This window comes from Plectrocnemia conspersa, unplaced genomic scaffold, assembly GCF_051122295.1.
Source record: "Plectrocnemia conspersa isolate PC_06_02 unplaced genomic scaffold, ASM5112229v1 ptg000007l, whole genome shotgun sequence".
NCBI lineage: Eukaryota > Metazoa > Arthropoda > Insecta > Trichoptera > Polycentropodidae > Plectrocnemia > Plectrocnemia conspersa.
In genome coordinates, this window is record NW_028277171.1 from 1612816 (window position 1) to 1636939 (window position 24124).

Here is a 24124-nt window from a genome sequence, read left to right on the forward strand (position 1 = left end):
TTATAAAGCCATTTGATTGTAGTGCTATTTTCACGGTTTTTAGTTCATCGTCGATATGTTCTTTGTCGGCTAATATTTTAGCTCTATATAATAGAGAGGTTGCTACCGATTTGATCTGTGCCGGATGGTGGTGGGAATTTGCATGTAGATACCTATTGGTGTGTGTACTTTTTCGGAATACTGTGTGTCCTAGATATCCGTCTTCTTTTATATGATTAGTGTGTCCAGGAAGGGTGAAATCAATATGTCAAACCGACATGGCGTATCAGTTAAATTATGTACGGTAATTTATGCAATTTTCTCTAAAATATTTTTTATTCTTATTTAAAAATATACTCTGACATTAAACGGTTTTAGACGTTCCACGCTATGCAGTGTGTATATCCATTCTCGTTTTGTAATCGCGGAGTATAAAAAACTCAAGTGGCAGAAGCTATTTTTATTACAATCGCCTTTTGAAATCGTGATTTATACTCGCGGTTATTTTAAATAAGGATGAAAATAATTACATCTGTGTCGGGAATTCTCGTCTCGCGGTTGATTAATCTTGGCAAAAAGCGAGAGATAGATAGAAACGGGGGGAGAGGAGATGGGAAGAGATGGAGCGGTGGTGGTGGATAGATAAAGGCTCGCGAACAGACAGACAGACGGAACCGGAAAATTCCCCGCTCGAGATGTAAAGCGAGAAAAAATCGCGGAAACGTGTCGGCCGTACAAAGTGCGCATTGTGAGCAACGTGTTTTTCCGCCTTTGTACCCTTACACCTCCTTTTTCACCTCACAATTCAACCAGCTTTTTCGGCACTCCGACTGCCGCTTTTAATTATTCGAATGGAACGGATCGTTAATCGAATTAGAGCGTTCCAAAATTAAGCGTCTAATCTCTCCGGATTGACTTGAAAATTTCGATAGGCGTGTAAAATGGTTTCACGACAAAAGCTCCACGGATTTTTGGCACAACGACAAAAGATCCAACTAACCATTGATACACACAGGATTATATCCAACGACATAAAATTCACGAAATCGAGGGGTGACGAAAATTTGCTTATAAATTACCGTAAAAATATTATAGTTGTGGTAATCGCAATACAAAATGTTCGTTTGCGACCCGCCATCACTTAAATGCGGTACAAAAAGGTGACGTTGCGGCCCAAAAGCGATTCTATTTAGCTGGCTAACAACATGTTTTAATAGTGCGGCACAGGAAAGATCTGAAGATTTGCAAACGACGAGCTTAATAATTCTAATGTGCTCCGGTGATTTGAAGCACACGTGTCCAACCCGTGTCTAGTCCTTTGGTGTATGTTATTATTTTACGTGAATGTGCATTGAACGTAAGTAATCTGAGAATTTTAATAATACATGTATAATCAGATATGAAACTCAAATGAAAACATATGCCAGCAAACAGAACGATAGACTAGTGGTAAAGTCAGTGACTAATGCCTTTAATATCTGGATTCGAATTATATATGGATCCTAGTGTTTTTCCTTTGCTGCCTTGTCTGGGAGATTAGAATTAGTTATTATTATATAATTATAGCTTTGATCGATCATAACAGATTAGATTTTACTAATCTCATGATTAACCTCACTCATTTAAAGACTTTGATTTCAGTCTGGTGTCTTTCTTTATACTTATATAGTATAACAGTTGCTGTTTATTTTTCCCCTGCTGTATCGCATTTTGCTACCACCTGTCACTTTACAACGAAAGATTGACAATAAATAAATAATGATTGTAATGCGATTTGTTAAATTGTATGTTCCTAAAAAAAAGTGTCATTCATATTTAGTATTTTATTATTAGTATTTCAATTTTTAAATATCGTAAAATTTGATTTCATATTGCTTATTAGCGATGGAATTGGATATTGATGTGTTTAATTTCAGCTACGAGGAGCTGGTCCAATTTATATCATTTAATTTTATATTTTATGATTTTTTATTGTTTCTTTCTATGTATTATTTTTGTGTGTTTTATCGTTATTATATCTAATGAAATAATACTATGTATTGTTTTTTGAGTATAATGACGCATTAGGGTAACTAGTTAGGTCATGTTTGTCTTAATTTAATTTAATTCAATAAATATGTGCTCTTATAAAATCACTCTGTAGGGCTTGCTATCATCGCAGCTTTTCTAAGGTCTTTAAGCTTAAACCAATATATAATAGAAATAGTGCGGCAATTAAATTAAATAAATTACATATCCATAAGTAAAGCAAAAATAAATCATAATTGTTTACATAGCAATTTTTTTTTCAAAAAAAGACTTAAATTTTATTCTGTAAAAAAATTTCTTTCAACCTTTCACCAAAGATTAGGTAAATTTTAAATTCCTCTTCTATAAAACATTTTAAAGAGAAGCAAAAAATTTATTGCGAAGTAAATGTTCTGAAGATTTAAAAAATGATAATCAGGTGGTACAATATCAGGTGTAGAATTTCAAAATCAAGCTCCCAGATTCAACTTTGTTTCGAGATTATTACAAGCGGACTTTATATTCACATATTTTGAAAATATGTCAATCATGATTAACTTGTAAAAAAAAACTATTTTCTGCTTTTCTTATTGTCTCATGAAGCTATCCTCTAATTATTTGACCAATAGGTGTTAATTCCTCAAGTATGAAACTCATTTTAGAACGATTTAATATAAAGTACCTCAAGGATCCAACTTGAGTTATTGCTAATAATATTATTAATGAATGACAAAAAAAGACAATAAATCGCTAATTTTTTTACTATTATAAAAATATGATAGCTATCATTATTGATATTGCTACTGACTTTTATATAAAAGTTGTAGTCAAAGTGTATTCAAACCGAATTTTGGTCAATAGGAGGGCGCAAAAACAATCATTCCTTCTCAGAAGTCAAAAATTCACGTCAAAAGCAATAAAATCGTGTCGACGCCGTCGCAGTGGGAACGCTCGGTAACGAGCGTTCCCACTGCGACGGCGTCGACACGATTTTATTGCTTTTGACGTGAATTTTTGACTTCTGAGAAGGAATGATTGTTTTTTGCGCTCTCCTATTGGTCAAAATTTGGTTTAGATGTGCTTCAATCGATTCTTAGCTATTTTAATATTGTTGCAAAAAATTTACTACATATTGCCATATGGAACGCCAACAAAAAAAATTCGCAACACACAATAGTCTAGTTTCCGAAACTCATTTTAAGAAAATATCTGGATATTGTAATTCGTAATATTGTTATAAAAAATCTTAATATGCACGCTCGTTTCTGAACGCTTCCACTGTCACAGCCTTGACACGATTTTATTGCTTTTGACATGGATTTTTGACTTCTGAGAAGGAATGATTGTTTTTTGCGGTCTCCTATTGGTAAAAATTTGGCTTAGATGTGCTTTAATCGATTCTTAACTATTTAAATATTGTTGCAAAATATTCACTACATATTGCCATATGGAACGCCAACGGTTTATCACAACGCACACAGGAAATAAAAAATAAATTCGCAACACACAATAGTCTAGTTTCCGAAACTCATTTTAAGAAAATACCTGGATATTGTAAGTCGTAATATTGTTATAAAAAATATTAATATGCACGCTCGTTTCCGAACGCTCCCACTGTCACGGCCTCGAAACGATTTTATCGCTTTTGACATGGATTTTTTACTTCTGAGAAGGAATGATTGTTTTTTGCGCTCTCCTATTGGTCAAAATTTGGTTTAGATGTGCTGATTTTTAAGTCGTAATATGTTGCAAAACATTAACTACATATTGCCATTTGGAACGCCAACGGTATATCACAACGCACACAGGAAATAATAAAAAAATTGCGCAACATACAATAGTCTAGTTTCCGAAACTTATTTTAAGAAAATACCTTGATATTGTAAGTCGTAATATTGTTATAAAAAAAAATTGATATGCACGCTCGTTTCAAATATTAGTATGAATGGTACATAATCGAGCGTTTCCACTTCGACGGAGCGATTTTATTGCTTTTGGCGTGGATTTTAAGCAGCATGTCATTTAATGAAATAAAAATATTAAAAAAAACTACCACTAACTAGCCTACTTTTGCCTCTCTCTCTCTCTGAAAAAATCTAAAGTGACATACTTGTGTGTGTATGACTATTTCGATTCAATAAAATATCAATACATATTTATTCTAATTTTATTATATATTCGCACATTTTTTTAAATTTTTTTAATTGAATACTATTTGCGCAAAATACACAAGGAAAAATACCCAAGAACCGGGTAATAAACTTAGTATTTGGATGCCCTAATATACCAGTACCTGAATATGCCAATGGTGACAGAAGATATATACAAGATAAATATATTATTTAAAGAAAGACTGACGAACCATCAAATCAGTTTGCAGAGGATTTAAAATAAATCCAATAGAAAGAAATATTATAAAATATCCTAAGTTGCGAAGTAAATCGGACTCATAAGGAGTGATTACAAATTTTTCATTTACAATAAAAAAATCACATGTAAATAGATTAGGAACATATGAAACATTTAACTTAATTTATTTATCATAGTGAAATAAAAGTTTGATAAAAAAAATCGTAGGACTAATTGAAAGCGGTTCTACGACCTTCTTAATGGAGTCCGTTTTTACTTTTCAGGATTCTCCACGTAAAACTTGTGGCAAACGTTCTCGCAGAGATACGTGATATTCTATACATTAAATACATTTGAATAATGAAAGTTTCACCGCAGAGGATGATTTAAAACGATCGTCAATACTGACATTATCAAATTGATGAAAACTGTTGTTTGTGAGAGGAATAAATAGATAAATAAGAGTGGATTGAGTGCGCACACTTTATTTAAATTATAATTAAATACATAGTATAGCTAGAAAAATACGCATATGCGTAAAATATGATAGTAATAAAAGCGAACGCGTAAGAAGATTAATGAAAGCAGAAAAGTTACAAATTTGCGCGTGTATGAGAATCTGAATTCTCTCGATCGCTACGCAACGTATAATACTTATACCTAATTCGTATCAGCAAAAAGAATAAATTAACGTAAATTGCCCTTTTGCATTGTTAATAATCAGTGGATAAACATCGACGAGAGGAGAAAAGTCGATTCGTTAGGCGATTTTACGCTCGATAAAATTAAAATAAAATATTTCCAAATATCAGCTAAGAATACCTGAAGAGAGGATTGAAAGGAAAATAAAAGCGAGCCGCCGTTAATTGATTCTCTCTATCGGCGCGTTCAGTTCGACCGCATGTTCTATTTTATCAATTACCGACGTTTCTTTTCATATGGAGGAAAAAACCGACTTCTTTTCACGATATTCGTTCGTATTGTGTTCGAGGGTTTTATCAATTCGACGAATTTCCAAGGCTTATCTTATCTAAATTATAAAGAAAACGGGAAGAATCGAGGCGGTTAGGGCACAAGTGGTGTAAAACGCAAAATTTATGGATCTAGAAAAAACCCGCGTTATTAGTGCCTCGGGGGAGTTTTGTATCCAATAATATATGTTATACATATACAGAATATAAGGTTCAATGTTTTTTTAATGTATAATATACTATTGAATAGTACCAATATATTTTTATTTTACGTCTTGTTTATTTTTTAATTTTAATTATAATATTGAGTACGTTCTGATATATTAAAAACAGACTGATGGCTAAAATTAATTTCTGGATTACCTATGACTATATATAATATTTAGAAATTATTCATAAAATAGTTACGCTTCGGATCTTAAGCGGAAGATATACGAAGCGTAGATGCAATATATCATGAGTTAATTGTAGATCTGGTCAGATAACGGTCCGAGTTTAGATATCTTCGAAATTGGTTTAATTCGGCCAAATTGCCCCAGCACTCGTTTTGTTAAACGAAACTGTTTATTTTATCGAGTTTGTTTATTAAAAACTCCAAGCCTACGAGTTAATGTATGCAAAAGCAATATTTTTTTGATAACAAAAGTTATAACGAACCAGAGACTGACGTAAACACCGAAAAGTTTACGAACGGCGATTCTCTCCCTAATCAATATGTAAAAGCCGAAATGACCGGAAGTTAAAAAAAAAGCAAATTTACGATATTATGAAGGCACGCGTCAAAACACAGTAAATAACGTTAAATTCGTATCCCGCGAACGATTGAATTATATCATTGTCGTTATCTCGCACTTTGATGCGATGAATGAAAGCTCAGCATCTGGCCCTCGTCCAATTTACGTTACATTTTCTTATAAAAATCTTATTTGTCAGCTTGTGTAAACTAAAATATATTACTGTACACAACGGTAGGAATTTAAAAGCGTAGGAGAAAAACTTCCAAGAAAATGCGCTTCCGTATATGGTCCGTTGCGATGTCACAAAGTCGTTAAACGTCGCAAAAAGTCGCAAAAAATTACGCAAAACACTTGGGTTGACAGGAGAGCGATAAAAAAAGAATGGATCTTAAATTATTAAAAAAAATATTATTGCTTTATTGATGATAAATCCGTTGTTCGGATCAATCTCTACGGCAGATTTATAATCTACGAAAAAAACGCATATTAACTCAAAAAAACATACATTGAGTCACTACAGTATTTTTTTATTGTATGATATATGATTTAAAATTTGTGTTAAATGGTAAAATTATGGTGACTGATCCGCGGATGAGGTACCGCCGGTATTGAATTCCCGTCGAGGTCCGCCAAAGAATGTGGCGCCTTCCGCCGCCGCTACATCTCTTATCCGATTCGGTCAGTTTAAAGCAGACATCAAATTTTTTTGTTTTTTGTTCCGGTTCAAATAAAAAAATATATATCGGTTCAGTTCTTCCGGAATAAATATCAGTTTATATGATTTTCAGAATATTTATTAATTTATTATTTTGCTAAATTATTTTTTTAAATTTGTATCCTGTTAATAATGCGATTGATTCATGTGTAATTTTCGTTGTGAGAAGTTGCATTGTGACCAATATTCGTGTGAGCAATAGTCCACGTGAGTAATCTTCCTGTGAGCATTTGTCATGTGAGCAATTATCACCGAACCAAAATAAGAAATATATGTGTTTCTATTGTCAATTCTTTACTTCTTTAAATCTTTTCATCGAATGTTTCAGTATACTTTATTTGCGTTAGCCAGGCAGTTAGATAGTTATCCATTTCATCATTATTCATAATTTATAAAGAGCAAGTTTAGGTAAATGACCCTACTATTAGTTCTAAAGCACACGATACGGATATACGTTCGATATATTTTTTTAAGACATTTATAGAAAAAAAAATCTATATATAAAAAAAAAAAAATTCAAATAATAGGTGCGTAGACCTGAACTTGCCACCTCTTTCTAAATTATGAATAATGATGAAATGGATATCTCTTGAACTGACTGTGTTAACATAAATATATGACTGTGCTTGTTCATTTGTGATTGAAACTAATTTCTCTAAAAATTATAATTTTTTACAAATATATTTCAAATGTTGCACAATTTGCATTTTTGTGACATAAACCGATATTTTTTTTGGTCATGGTATTGGTTTTTTTCAGTTCCGGTTCGAGGCCCTGATTTTAAGCGTCCTTTTCCAGTTTTTTATGCTTGAATGTACGAGTTTTATTATTATTTTAAAATTATTATTCACTTCGATGTAAATAATATTTTCGATTTATTATGGAAAATGTATTTGTGTATATAATATTTAAGTTTTAAAAAAAGGATAGTAGTATATTTTAAATTCTAGAATTTAAGAAATATTTTTAGAAAAAATCTGCTTTTTTAATATATTGCATCTACTACAATTTTTAACAAAAGTACCGTTGCACAATTGTCGAGTTCATCTATTGAACTACTTCTTTATTTAATGTGAGAAAAGGCCGATTTGGCTTGTGATAAATCGTTTTAACCATTCAAGAAAAAATAGGTTTCTTTGTTAAAATAAGGCACCGTGAAAAACCACTTTGCAGATAAAATCATAAGGTACCAATAATCAGAAAGGATTAATATATCCGCCGCTTTGAGAAGGGATAACCTGTGCACTCGAATTTATTCGCGAAACAATTGTTTCTGACCTGTCTTGGTTACAAACGGCAATTCCTTTTTAAAAACTCGCTATCCTTCTGTAAATGGCCGTTCCACTAAAACATCAAAATTTACCACGGAGGGGACCATCAATATAAATACTAAAAAGTGGACAACCAGTGACTTCACCTCAGACAGTTTATCTGAGGAATACCTCTCAGAGATTTTCTCTGACACTAATGGTATCCACATCAAAGAGTATATTTAAAAACATTTTATTCAAACTTTTTTTATTAGAATTACCTTTGCTTTGATTATAACCTAAAAATATTTTAAATTATTAAATTTTAGATTGTACTAGCCGACACATTGTGCGCGCTATTGTAAAATTATTATCGATAGTTTCTCTCAGAGTTTAAGGCCAAGTTAGCGATCCATCATTCCTTTTTTGTATTTAACCCAATCAGAGTCGCAATTCTTCGGCAAATCTAGATTCATCACCTGCGATCGCGCGGAAAATCGCGATAAAAAGCCGCGTTTGTCTCCGTCCGCAAAATCGATCGTTTTCACGGGCTGCGTATCGTACGACCCGTTAAGCAACGCACACTTCATATACGAAAACAAACGACATAGACCCGAAATCGAGACTTGGGCTTTTACTCAAATTCTGACCTCAAAGCGTAAGTCGTTAATCAACCGGATATTAAAACTTGTAACGACGCTGTCGAGATTTTCTATTTGTAATGTTTATCGACCCGACGCTATGGGTGAAAAACGGTTCGTTTTATTCAAACACTTTGATTATTTCACCTTATGTAAGGCGAAATTTAATAGAGATGCAATCGAGCCTTTACAGTAATTAAAAAACGAACGTAACCCACTGCGCAAATATGTTATTTTCAGGAACGTAGTATAAATCAGCTGTCGCAAACTGGTAGTCCGCAGGAAAATCTAATTTGTATTTTTTACGGTGTATTCATAATAAAACGAAAATTATATTCTGAGAAATTATCGATTTTAAATCACAATTTTCGCCTTCATATTAAAGAACTGTACTAAAAAGTAAAAAGCAATGGAGTTATCTTCACGTATAATGCATGTTATCTATCTCCATATTTTCAACATGATAATTTAGATATCTGGTCAAATTCAATACCCGGTTCTCGGATATTTCCGCTTATATAAACCGGGTATCCGGTTCAGTTCCGAGTAATTTTTGTTCAATATTGTGTACTTACACAGAGCTATAATTTATAATATAAACTAAAATATTTTGCTCAAATAGTATTTATTTATAAATAGATATATATTTAATTGTTACTATATTATATATTCGAAATATTCATATATACACACAGGGACGATTTCTAGAATATCATATTTTTTTAGAAAGAGGGGGGGGTAAAAGTTAGTCAATGATTGTTTTCTTAATATTTTAATTTCATCAATATTCATAGTATTTCATTAAACGACATGCATAAATATATTTTGCTAATCCACAAACAATTTTTTTTATCTTATTTATAAAAAAATATTATATTTCACCTAATAAGCTTCAAAATAAAAAATAGTTTTTACAATACAGAGATCATTTAACCAGCTGACATTTCAAAATCAAATCAAATAATGCAAAGGGTTTAATATTAACAGTGATTTTTTTGTCGCCCGATTATTATGTCCAATGATTGTTGAGTCTATTCAATGCCAGTCCATTGAGAGTTACCCTTTGAATATATTATACCATTGTCGCAATTAATTTAGCATGTTCAATATTTTTGTACGATATGTGAGACGTATAAACAAAAAATTAATATATTTGCTTCGCAAGCAAGTTTTTAACAGAGAAATGACTGCGCCATCGCAGCATTACGGCATATTTTTTATGATAGGGATGGCTGGCGAAGTGAAAACAAAAGCAGGTGTTGCATATATGAAATTCGTGTTACTATTTGTACATTTTTATCTATATTCAGATATATTTTACTCAAATAGTCCATGAAATATGCTCCTCTAAGCATAGGGGTTAAATATTAGCAGTAAGTTGCAATAATTAGATTTAAATAAAAAACGCATTAAAAAAATTTTATCAATGCGTGTTTTAAAAAATAAACATTTTTTATTGTAAAAAATGCAATGTTATTTTTTTGTTATTGATTATTTAAATATGTTGATATGTGTTGAAAAATATTTTTTTATTGTTGTAACAACTAAATATTTTGGTTTTTTATTATCTTAATTCATTAGAAATACACTAAAAAAGTTTCATTTTTTTAACACATATGTATATTATAATTTATTTAAAAAACGCAAATCAATATTTTTAAAAAAGTTGAATATATCAGTATAAATTATTTGGGACTATAAGGGTTATTTATAACTCAAATTGAATTAATATTACTTTTGAAATGAGAGATTAATATTTAGGTATTCCAAAATAAATTAAATGTGCAATAATATATTATAAATAAATCACAAATCAATCATATAAATTTGTTTATTAAAAAAATATGTCTCATTTAGAAGAAACAGATTTATATTTTTTTACGCGTTCTGTTTTTTCGGATAATCGTAACTGACAAAAATAATGAGTTATATATTTTATTGAAATAAATTGGCCCTTGGTATAAAAATTTCAGTCAATCAAAGACGATGTTGTTCGAGATTTATTGTTCCAAAAAATAAATACATGGCGCCAGTATAATCGAAAATATTTTTTTTATATAATGAAAATAAATATTTAAAATATCGAAACAATAGTTACCGGGGTATTTTGCTAATCAATAAACGTAATGAATCATTTTTTGGCAATTAATTGAAATAATAATAATAATTTCGGCATTGACAGTTTTCTTTTCCGGTATTATTACAATCCCTAATGAAGAATAAACAGAATATTCGATTATGAATCAGAATATTATACAATTAGCGATTGTTTAAATATATAATATTATTATATTTTTATTTTATTTTTAGAATCTTATCTAAAATACATAATATGGCTATAAAGCGGCGAGGATAATTTGTGAAAATAAATCGTCGTTCTTATTGTCGCCCGTTGATACGGCATTAACCGAGAGAGAGGAGATAAAATTAGATATTGCATACATTTTTCAAAGACGAGCGCCAACCGCCTTCTAAAATATGTATGAAAGCATTTGTGACATCGTAAATAACCTTCCGAAGAAGGGATTTCTTTATTATTTCGCCCCCCGACGAGAATTAATTATTAAACAGCTAATGCCTCGTTTCCGACGCAAACGATGTTTTTTCTACTTATTCACAATTGATTGGATTCGGTTTGCGATTGATTGACTTTTACGGATTGCCTTTTAACGTAAGGAGGCAAAAAATATATTTTATTTTAAAACGAATCTTTGTTTTATCAACTTGTATTGTCTACCGAATGATCGAGTTCAAAGGAGCGATCGAGCGGGTAAATTGACGTTTATCGAGTCAAAACAAGAATAACACATTTCCTTCTATCTGACATCAATAGGGATTCTACGTAAAGGGTGTTTATCACCGCGAGACTCGATTCATTATAGAATAGATTCGGTAGTATACTGATTTATATTAAAATCAAACGAAAACCGTATAGTATAATTCATTGTTTATTTATTCCTTTGTATCTTAAGTGGTGTTTACTACTGATCAAAAAAATCTGAATAAAGTATATAGAAACTTGTATGTGTGTAGTAAAAATCCTTTGAAAAGACATAGACAAACGATATTTATCGCGTATACAAATGTATACGACTTTGATTAGAAAATGCTGCTATCCCGCCCGCACTTTCTGAAATCCATTTATCTTATGGAAGGATCAGATGCCTGTCAGCGTTGCGTGTAAAGCTGTGTAGCCTTGGATTTTGTTAAAGAGTTAAAATTGTGTTAAAGTTTATCTTTGCTCCACATTTGTATTAAATTAGTTTTGTGAACTGTCTGAAAAGGAGTAGTTTTACAAGTACGCATAATAAATACGCGATATAAAAAAATAACTATAGTATGTTCTTGCTCAAGAACATCATTAAATAGACATATAACAAAGAGCAAAAAGCCTATTTATAATAGTCTCGGAAATGATAATACGTAGTGTAGCAATCTCATCAAGAATAAGAAAAGCTAACAGTAATTCATATTTGTTTCACACTATTCTTCAGGCAAACTACAATATATTATTTAATTATTTTTTACCAAATCATATTAAATTGAATAAAATAAGGAATTAATCAGTAGCTGGTTAAAAAAATAGCTGCAGCTATTTTTTTAAGCATGTAAAATTAAAATCAATCAATTCGAAACTATCTAGAATCGCTTTTTTTTTATGAATGTGTGTGAAATGAATTATACAAGAGATAGTTGTAAATTAGTTGTGGATAAATGCGCACAATAAACTGGAAGCGAAGGGGTCAAAGGGCCGTTTGAAAGTCGTTTCGATGGAAAATATTAAGCGACCGCCGAGCGGGTTAATTGAAAAAGTGCGCCGCTGGCGATTCGATCAGGAGCGACGGAAAATTGCATTTCCGTCACCTAGAGAGCTTTTACGGTCAAAGAGCAAACTTATCCTTTGTAATCGAATATAAAAGCTCCAGTTCACTGGAGTTCGATTTCATTTTATTATTAAACGGTAAATTATATAAGAGTCAGTCGAACGCTATCGTCGCGTTGTTTCGCGTGGAGTACCGCAAGGTGCTATTTTATGTCCAGAATTATCGACAAATCATTAGAACCAAAGCTTTGTAAATTTCGTCAGCTATATCCAAGGCTTTTTTATACAAAAAAGTGCCGAAATTCATTTCTTATCAAGCTTTATACTCAAGAAAATTATATTAAAATATCATTTAAAGAAGCTACGAAGTGCATAAAAAAATTAAACAAAATTTAAAAAAATAAAATGTTCCAAAATAAAGAAATAAAATGTTCCGCAGTATTCAGTAACAATTGATTTTGAAACAGTAAAAATACCATATAAAAAGGTGCCGGAACGCCGTTCCACCGCGTTATATGGCAAAAAGCCCTGGTTATACACAACAAAGGAAAAAGTATCGATTTATAGAGACATTTCAAATACCTAGTTGATTGGATCAATGCAAAAAAATAAAGCTTTCATCAAAGTCGGCAATAAAAATAAACATATTTATAGTTAACCTAGAATCGGCGCTATCTAGTCGATGTTATTGTATATGTGAATGTGAAACTTCTTTCAAAACGAACATGTTAAAAATACTGGATGCATTCGAAACGACTGAATAGTCCATTTCCTTTTAAATTCTCATGAACTAAGCAACTTCCAACAAACAAATTCTCTCCGTTATATAAAAAACATCAAGAACTTCTTTCAACCGTTAAACTGCATATAATGGTGCATTTAGTTTATTTAATTCAAGGTTCAAAAATTTTTTTTTACGTACTGAAGAAAAAGTTCATATATTTTTGAGAAACATACGCACGTGTAGAATAATAATAATGATTAATTTATACTCATTATTGTCAGAATCACACCCTAGTAATGGCACCCCGACAAAGCAGCGCAGGACAATCCTGCGCCGTCATAGCCGCGCCGACATAGCCGCGCCGACATAGCCGCGCAAAGTCAAAACAAAATTCATTTTATAACATGGTTTTTATTTATTAATAATTACAAATATATATAGGAAAAGGGAGGCGTCTCGCTACCGCTCGCGCCGACTTTCAAAGTAGAACCAAACAACCTAACTTTTTTTAATGATATTGTATTGATTTATTTTCATTTCGGTATATTTTGTAACTGTCTAGCATCATCCAATCTATGACTAACTGTTCAAAAAGCGAATCACTAGTGATAGAGCTGTCCACAAAATAAAATAATTAGAATTAAAAAAATCATTTTCTTTCATTTTATTCAATTTTATAATTTTGATTTGTGCAGCAATGTTGGCGCGGCTTTATCGTCGCGTCAATGTCGGGGTTGTATTGCGCGGGATTGTCTTGCGCGGCTATGTCGGGGCGGCTTAATCGGCGCGGGATTGTCCGGCGCGGCTTTGTCGGGTCCCCCCTAGTAATAGTAGGTTTTAAAAGATAATGTATAATAAGAAATCGATCTATATCATACTTTATAAAATACTAATTTTTAGCGAAATATAACCTAAGATAAGCTCAATTAGATAGTAACTATATTTTTCATTAGTATAACCTTTATTGATTATTAATTCAAGGTTACTTAAAATATTTTAAAACTATGCATTGTATTGAGTATAGTGTATTCATAAATTATTAAAATGACAATTTCTGACACTTTCCAAAGCGCTCGATTATTGCGTGTTTAACTACTAACGGAATTAGCAACTTCTGTAAATTAGCGTTCTTATAAAATTTCTTAACTTTAGCGAAATGCTTCAGATAATATGCATATAGCAGAATATTAGAAAACACCATATTTATTACTAGACTATCTGGTTATTCCATATTTTTTATTTCTTGAGAAATTAAAAAAATATTAATATATAGTATGTGATTAAAATGATACAGTATATTATTGTATATATCTTAATATTGAAGATAAAAAATAGCTGTATAATAGTTATAGAGGGCAAATTTCAATTGTTTATAATGGATGCAAATAATTAAAGGACCAGAAAATATTAATCTACTGCGATTAATTATAAATTAATTTTGGGCTCCTGCATTTAAACCCAAATCGTATTAAAATTATAAATTACAGCTGTTGCTACTTTACATTTTACATATTTCGAATGAGATAAAGATGAAAAATCTTTTGAAGATTTTATGGCGTAGCTCTGTGGAAAGCCCCCATACATTTTTGCAATCTGCTGATTCTCATACGGAGCGATTATTATTAACGTATTTCATAGATTAGTAATTGAAAAAATCGTGAGCATTTTTTTCTTATTCAAATACTCTTGACCTATTTTAAATGCTTCCAAGAAAGCACACATAATTTGTGACATCTGGCACGGATTCACTTTTTCTTATGCAGCGGTTGTAAAACTTTTAAAATATTTTTACAAATTTAATTTTAAATTAGTTAAAAAAAATAAAAATACTTAATTTAGTATTTTTTTCGAGAAGAAGTACTATTTGTTACGGTGGAATATTATGGTCTAAGACTATATTGATGATCGACGAAAGTCGCCTCACTCTTCTATAATTCTAGAGATGCCAGTCGAATAAATATTTCTCGTGGCGTAAGATTAGGATGAATACAAAGGATATAAGGATTAAAAATAAGGAGTAGTAGAGTAAATATATGCCGAAGTTCGCGATTAAATAAAGCTGGATTTGATACCAAAACTAATTTCTTGGTTATAGAACGATATCAGATAACGTCGATGGGAGTTTAAACCCGCTATGTTTATACGATAAAGATAATTTGAACGGCCGCAAACAGCCGAAATATTTATGGGGTAGGTACAATATGTATGCGTGCAAATTGGTTCGGACCCTCTTTCGGTCGTATGCAAATGAAAATAAAAATTTAATTATTAACCCTTTCGCACGCTTCGAATCCTCTCTCCGGATCCGCTTAAACGCATGCGATAAAAACGCGCGATTGATAATTCATAAAGCGGCGGACGAAAGCGGTTCGGGTGTATATTTTTAATAAGCAACACCCGCAATCCTTTGCGGGTCGGATCGAATGTCAAATTTGCGCAACAAAGGCCTAAAGAGGTGCAATATAATAAAAAAAAATTAAAAAAATATATCAGCAAATTTAGTTTCTAGATATAACTACATATTTCCCGAACGTTAATGCAGGTCGTAGTAAATATTCAATAGCTATCAATTACCAGGAAATTAATTCTCTCAATGTTCGGGAGAAGGGTATAATATTTTAGACTGACGGACAGCATTGTCAACAATATGGAGTTGTCGAGATAAGATTTTCTCCATTATCTCCATCACTGTCGTTCGTGATCCATCTATATCCTACGTTGACAATTATGGCACAAAGATAAAATAACTCGATTTATATGTAAAATTATACGCTGATTTCATGTCTCGTTTCCAAGATATTGTATTCTTTTCAAAAAATTTTAGTAAAATCAATAGTTTTGCAACACTTTTATTAGAAAATATTTTTTAATTCCGTAAAAAAATAATTGAACTATTAATGAAGTTCGTTTGTGTATGAGCTTTTCGTTTCATTAAAAGATATTTGAAGCTTGCCAATATTAGACAGTGCTATAATCGATGCACCGCGACAATGCTCCAGCACACACCGTAGCGCAAACAATATATTTTATTTATTAAATTAACATGAAAGTTTTTACATCACTTCTATTTTTTAGTTATTAAAGTATATTACACAGTTGCTTTTTCTCCATTTGAGCTACAACTTTGCGCTCTTGTATATATATATTTTTTCAATAAAGTAAGCTTATTAAAAATAATTTTAGTATGGTTGTGCATCGTTGAAGTAATATAAGCGTTGCCAGTAGTGAGGTAAGTGATTCGTTTTGATTTTTAATTTAGCAAAAAATGGGGGGGGGGGGGTGAAACGAGCAATGTGTGTTCGTGACTAGATTTTGCGACGAGAGACTGCTAGTGTTTATGATGTTAATATCCGAGCGAGAAATACCTACTCTTGTTCCAGGAAAACTTTCTTTGTTTAAAACTCGGATTTTAAGCAAAAAACACCACTCTCATTAAAATTTATTTTAAATTATATATTTGACAATTTGCGCCATACAATTTCATATTAAATAAAACTAAAAGCATTACCATTTAAATATACGTTATACTGTCTAATTAAAATACGCAATAAAAAAATATTTTTTTACTTAAAATTATTAGGATTAGTTATCATAAATTATGTTTGTAATTAAGTTCGTTCTTATTTTTCGCCATGTCAGTTCAAACTTTTCTTCTTAGGATACCGTCCCCTTTTAAAAGTGATTTACTTATATTATAATGACAGGAATGAATTACAGAGTAGTGACACCATGGTTTTTACGCGCAAAATAAAATAATAGATATGCATTAGGAATTTAATTAATTTTTTTTTGTTTATATATTTCACTTTACGCGTTGAAATTTAAGTTCTATGATGCATGACGTTTTCAGAACTTAAATTAGCAGTGTTTATATAATATAATACAAGCAACATATAGTCGCAACAATAAAGTATTAAAATTGCAACAATTGCTTAACAGGTTGAATGCCGTAATGACGCCGGTTTCCGACGACATGAATGCCGCTAGGACGCGGGTGTCCTATTTTAGTTATGTATTTTAATTCCTTTGTAAGCATATAAAATATTTTTATAAAACTTTTTGTGTTCTTACTTGTATACACTGTATTTTATTTTCTTCTATTGTAAATTAGTTAACACAAAAATGAAAGTATTAAAAAATATTTTAATAAAATCATTTAAATTGTTTTTTTAGCATATACGCCTAATTTCGCTTGGCACTATATATATATATATATATATATATATATATATATATATATATATATATTTTTTTTTTGGAATCTCGGGATTCATCGCGATTTTTGGTTATTTGTATTCTATATTTCGACAGTGATTTTCGTGATCATGACAGGAAAATCACGGCCGAAATATAAAATACAAATAAGCAAAAATCGCGATGAATTTCGAGATTTCAAAAATAATTATACTCGCGAAAATAGCAGGAGTATCACTGTCGAAATACCAAATAGATTGGCTGATTCTAGCCTGTAAGTTTTAAAATCTTTCGTTGTACACAAAATAGTAAATACAAGGCAGTGCTCAATGAGGTTTCAAAGCTTATGTATTTTTATAAATCACTTCACTGCCTCTTTTATCGGGATGTTATTCAACATTTTTTAAGGCTTTAAGTATTCTTACTAGGAATTTTGCTGTGCACTTTGAGAAGTCCATAAAACCGTAGCGACGATTTGCTACGAGGAAGGATTTCAACTTCTATTTCTCTAAAAAGGGGTGTTCTATCCATTTTGTTTTATTTTAATAGATCATTTAGGATAATCCGTATCTTATCTTCATAGTCACATTTGTTAAATATCTTAGTTGTTTCCTTTGTCAGATACGAGTAAGATGTTATTTTTTGTTTGTAATTACAAAAAAATAAGTTTTTATGATTTGCTGATGGTGGGATATGGCGGTTTCGCTTTATGTAGCATTCTGCAGATGTCTTACCTAATTGCTTCTCAGGCTTAAGGTGTTTTATGTTGCTAAAAAAATCTTTGCACGATATACGTGTCGGAGCAATAGCAAAAATCAGACAATTTTTTCAAAACAGATGGCTTAAAGTGTAAATTTCAACTTCACTATTGAGCGAAAATGACTTAACAATGGATCCTGTACATTTAATTAGAATACACATGCTCAAAAATTGCTAACACCAAAATCTCAATTTAAACACTACCAGCTCGAGATATTGTTTTATTTTCCCATTTTCAAGTTGTCTATTTAGTTTTTTCTTGTTTTTTCTATAAAATTCTCTAATATCGAGCTAGCGGTTTTACATTTTAAGCCATTGATTTGTAAAATAACACGACACTAGTCGTTTGGAAAAAAATCTCTCGTCCATCGTGATGGAATTAAACGATTTAAACGTCAATATTTGCTTGGGTGTAATTTTAATTTAAATATACTGTTACTATAATATTATATTACACAAGACAAGTATTACTTACTAATTTATTTAAATTAAAATTAAAATATACACAATTTGACACTTGCGAGAACTAGAAATTTTGTTGCTAAAATAAAAATATATACTTTTTGGTATTAAATTAATTTATTTAGATCAAATTTCAAGTTCTGATTGATGACATATAATTTTTAAGAAAATACAGAGATGCATTTAGCCTAAATCATAATTAGGCGCAATTTTAATAATATTATAATTGAGATTTAACAAGTCACGCAGTGAGATTTTAATTATAAATAAAAATTTTATTCAGTGGTTAAGAAACATTGCTTTAATTATTTATTAATACACTTGATTCGACAGAAGAAGGTTTGAAAAAGGCATTAAGATTCATTTACTTGTTATTATTTAATATTGCTTATTAAAAAAGCATGTTGTAAATTTTTTAGCAAAATTATTTCTAACAATTTTTCAAGTATTTAAATGTTGATTTGATATTCTATTCGACAAATCGATTTAACCAATATTTGTAGAAATATCTAGTCAATATTTATAATATTTTTAATCTTAGAAATATTTCTGACTATTTTTTAGTAACAATGAATCAATATTGTTATCAAAATATATTATCTTAAATTCTTAATGCATCTTTGCTTGCGGTTTTTATGACTTTTGTTAGTATAATGATTATATTTACATATTTTAATGGGTTTTACTAAACTCTTTTGGGGCGTTGCTTGAAAGACCTTTATGTCAGTGACGTTATTTGGAGAGGGATGGGGGGTCAGGTAGGGGTCTTTCCTCTTGAAATTTGGGCAAAAAATGCATGTCATTTAATGAAATATTATGAATCTTAATGAAATTGAAATATTAAAAAAATGATAACCTACTGGTCAAATTTGTCCCCTCACCCGTCTGGAAAAACTGAAATAATGTCCCTGATTCTAAACCAAAAATTCTCGGATTATCCCAAAAACCAATGTAGAGAATCCATCCCAAAAATATTAGCAAACCTTTTTGGCGATATCGCAAAAGAAGTGGCAGCATTAAATCAATCCACTTCAATCCACAAACATGTTCAAACTTGTCTTTCTTTCCCTTAGTGATGATAAGATGTGGAGCTTCTTTGCCATCCAGACGAATTGGCAAAATACATATAACACGTGCATTTTCATAATCAGTGGAAGGAAATATAATAGATTGATGAGGCATAATATGGTCAATTTGGCTCATAAACACTGATCCATAGCAATCATGTTGAAGAGTTGGTATTCTGAAAAGTTTACGCCATCAACAAAATACTTTAATGCAAATGTACATTTAATAACTTCATTATCTTCCAGATTCAACAGCTGGAAGAATATATCTAGCTGTAATGTCATTGTAAGAGCATATGCTTGTATATCAGACCTGCGTACAACCTTGGTCTCCTGTCCGCAATCCATTCCCAGATAATATCTTTCAGCTCAGGAAATAATGGTTGCCGACCAGATCTACACTTGCGTTTCTTAACATTTGGCCCACCTGATGACAAATGTTATCGTATTATTTTCGCAATTGTTGGACCGTTCGGAGATAAAAAATTATCTTTGCAGACAGTTGCCCCAGGAGTACTTCACGATTTATTGTACTCAACGGAATAGCTCTTTCTTTTTGCACTTATTTTATCCGAGGTTAAAAATTATTCACACTAGAAAAAAATAAATTAACTGTAAAACGGCAGGGCTGACGAGAGGAGAGGTACAGGGTATGCAAATAACCTTAGCCCGGCTTCGAAAGGGGCCCGGTCGTAATATTAGATAAAATAAATCTCACTTAGAATTAGTGCGATCAAACATGCTGAAATACTACTATTGCATCAGAATAAGTAACATAGAATAATAATAATTATGAACACGTACAGTAGCAAAAAAGCAATGTTTCATTTTAAATATCTATCATTTATTTGATTTATTTTTATGTGAGATATGAGAAGTTTAAGGGCAGTAATAATTATAAACACGCATAATCGTTACCAACTAGCTAACTTCTGCTCCTCCTCTAAAAAATACTAAAATGACATCTTTGACTCTAAACCAAAAAAAGTATTACTCCTAAAAAGCAATATAATTTTTTTTTCAAATATAATATGTCATTAGTAAAAAAATATATTAACCAGTAAAATTATAATATATTTGGCAGTTGCTAGTGAAATTATGTGATTTTAACTTTACCATATGTAGTAATATATACATTTACATACTTATCATTATTGATTTACATGTGTTGTATAAAAGTTAGAGTTAGGCATTCCAATTTCTCAAAGATTTTTATTTCGCAAAAAATGAGAATTCTCGACTTCATTTCTCAAATTTCTCGATAAATGAATGTATGTAATACAGAAAGATATTGCAGATACATTAGTTAATATTTTTCTTAAAATAACTATTTAAAAATACTTGGCATATAAAGTAGAATCAGACATCCTCGTTTTTTTTTATTGAAAAAATTTCTCTCGTTTTCTGTTGATGTTGTTTTATTCGACAACAATGCTTTAAATAGCCACTGTAAATTATTTGTTCCTTTGCCCGTCAATTAAACTATTTTGAACTCTTTCTCCATTAATCCGTAAGATGTTGGCTTTTAAACGCTACTTTCTGTAAAGCTGAAAAAATTTCTTTATCGAATTGTTGCGCCTATGATAAATTAATTTTTTTTTAAATTTATTCTAATGATTTAATGGAGTCGCGAAGGTCATTAGAATTCGTCGAGCCTTAAATAATCAGCAAATAATTTCTTTCTCCATTTTACATATTTCTGCTTCTGAAGAAAAATTATAGAAGCAATTCTTTTTTTGACTGATGAAAGATTCTGGATTTTGTAAATATTTATTTTTTGACAATAACATCTGGTCTCTTAGATTTTATTATTTTTCTTTAATTGCTCGTTGAAATTTCGAGCTTAGATTAGAGTTGATATTCTTTAATTGTTTTAATAAAATTTTTAATGCAAAATTTAATGGGTTTTTGACTTCTGAGAAGGGATAATTAGTTTTTGCGTCCCTCTATCAAAAAAGTTTGGTTTAGATGTGCTTTAATTAATTCTCACCTTTGTTATAAGAATACATGGAACGCTAATGGTCTATTTCAACACACACTAGAAATCCTTTTATTGCTCAAAATTTGATTCAGATATGCTCTATTCGATTCTTAGTTATTGTAATATTGTAATAAAACGCGTTTGCACTGACACAATTTTATTGCTTTTGCCGTTAATTTTTGACTTCTGAGAAGTGATAATTGTTTTTGCGTTCTCCTATGGAACAAAATTTAGTTTAAATATACTTTAATCAGTCTTCTTTTAGCATAAGTCAACAGTAATATTGATAAGTATAGCTACCATATTTTAAAAATATGTATATCCAAGTGCAGACAAACTATAACGCAATATGCGAGATGTGACGTCTGTATGTACTTCTTCTTTAGCTTATTTATCTCTAAGGGATTTAGTTTGTATTTTAATGAAAGTTCTAAGTTTAAGTTGGAACAGCAAATGGACGTTTCATAAATTGAGTTTAATAAACATTTAAGAGCAGCATATAATTTTCTTCTGAGGAGCGATAATTGTTTTTTACGCTTTACTATTGGGCAGAATTCGGTTAAGATATGCTTTATTCAAATCTCACTTATTGTAAGTTATAAAAATATTGGTATAAGAAGCCATAACATGAACGCTAGATAATCGAGTGTTTGCGCTGCGATGGCGACGGCACGAATTTATTGCTTTTGACGTGGATTCTAAATTGGGACGGTCTTTAAATGTCATTTAATAAACTTTTGTTCCCCATCCTTGAAAAAGCTGAAACGACGTCCCTGCTTTATGTAAAGCGCAAAATCATGTTAACGATGAACTAATTTAATGATACAAGTTTGCAGATTGAACTGTAAAATCAAGAGCTGTAAGTTCTAACTTTTTTAAAAAAAATTGCGATTGAAACAACTGCGAGAAAAATCAGTTTATAACGTGTTAAAATCGATACGAAGGAGTTTGTATCGATTTGACGTTTCCTTGCAGATTTAAATACGCAAACTCCCTTGCGAAACGCGGACCGTTAAAATTCCTCTCCCGCGCCGTTTTTCAGAACGAGAGTTCCGATTAGTGTTCGCAGGTTGTAAATAGCGTTAATAATGCGGCGATATAAAATAAGAACAAAGGATAGTTCGGCAGAGAACGGCACCTGTTCGGCTTTACGATCGTCGCCCGAAACGATATTTCCTCTCGGCGGCCGTAAATCAAACCCGGCATTCCATCTCGTTGAGCGGTGACGCACGCGTATAGAGTTTCAGGTGAGCGTACCTGGGCGTCGCACTGTTCACATCACTCACTACGGAACTCGGCGCTCTTGCTTATTGTTGTTGTCCTTTGGGAGACGGACCGCGGCGTGAGTGGGTTTGCGTGTGACTGAGGAAAGCGAGCAGACGGCCGACGGTCAGCGCTGCCGGTCTAATTATAATCCGGCGGCTAAATATAAAGAGCAGTAGCCATGACCGGACACGCACGCTCCAATTGTGTCTAGACGCACCGGGAGAGAGATCGTGTCCCGCCGGACCTTCTTCTTCTTCCTACGACGCCTGAAAGTCTTCCCCGCTGTTCGCTCATTTCGAAATGTCGCAAAATCCCTGAGATGGTACAATACGGTCAACTCCGCGACTATTGCCTTTGTTCTTCGAACTGACTGTATAAATATTTATAAGCCAAAAAGTTAAGGGTCTGCCATTCGTACACCCACTAGCTGCGGTACCTCACGATAGTGAGGGACCGACAGCAAGTTTATAAATATTGTTGGTTTGAAATGTTATGTATCTAATGGTTTGCTAATTATTGCGCAAATTAAAATTACGCACAGCAAAAATTTGGATTAAGGATAATCAATATTCACATATATGTATATTTAGGAATACGTCTTATATTTAAAAAAAAAATGTTTATTTATATCGCAGATGTCAATATGATTTTGATGATATTATACAATTATATTAATAATTTACGTTGGTATATTTCTTAATCTTAAAAAATAGAGAATAATATAAATAACAAATTAAAAAAACTGTCTCACTTCGATTTCAAAAACGAGAACGTGTCACTATGTTTTCATAAATAAAACTGAAGTTTAAAGCATAGAGTTATGAATATAAATATTATTAATGTACTAATAAAATTCTCTATTTTCAAAGAACACTACAACACACTGCTCATAAAAATCATAAAATTAATAATAACCGACATTATCTAAGATCTGTAACCTTCTAATTTTTTGAGCCAAGTTCACTTACTTACAAATTACGACTTCATTATGAAACTAATAATATAAAAGTATATATATAAGTCCTAAATTGTAAGTCCTATATTACACTAACAGAGATAAATTCATTGTTCATTTATGCTTTAATATTAAATACACTACAGAACATTGAAAAGATAGATCAATTAATGCAATGTACACATAGTTAGAAATAAAAACAAACAGCTAGAATAATTCAAAATTAGCAAAACATTCTTAGGAT

At 31.2% G+C, this 24124-nt stretch overlaps 1 protein-coding gene across 7 annotated transcripts in view; it reads right to left on the reverse strand.

The window, feature by feature from the left end:
* sand (potassium two pore domain channel sandman) overlaps positions 1-23023 on the reverse strand; it is an 85529-nt gene extending 62506 nt beyond the window's left edge. For 4 of the 7 annotated variants that reach the window (XR_015810231.1, XR_015810230.1, XM_088188724.1 and 1 more), the window contains exon 1: positions 22917-23023. The gene's annotated coding sequence lies outside the window, so the exon portion shown is untranslated. Of the gene's footprint in view, positions 1-22797 lie in introns of all 7 variants that reach the window. The other 3 variants (XR_015810229.1, XM_088188725.1, XM_088188723.1) reach the window with 1 other exon arrangement.
* Positions 23024-24124: the final 1101 nt, after the last annotated feature.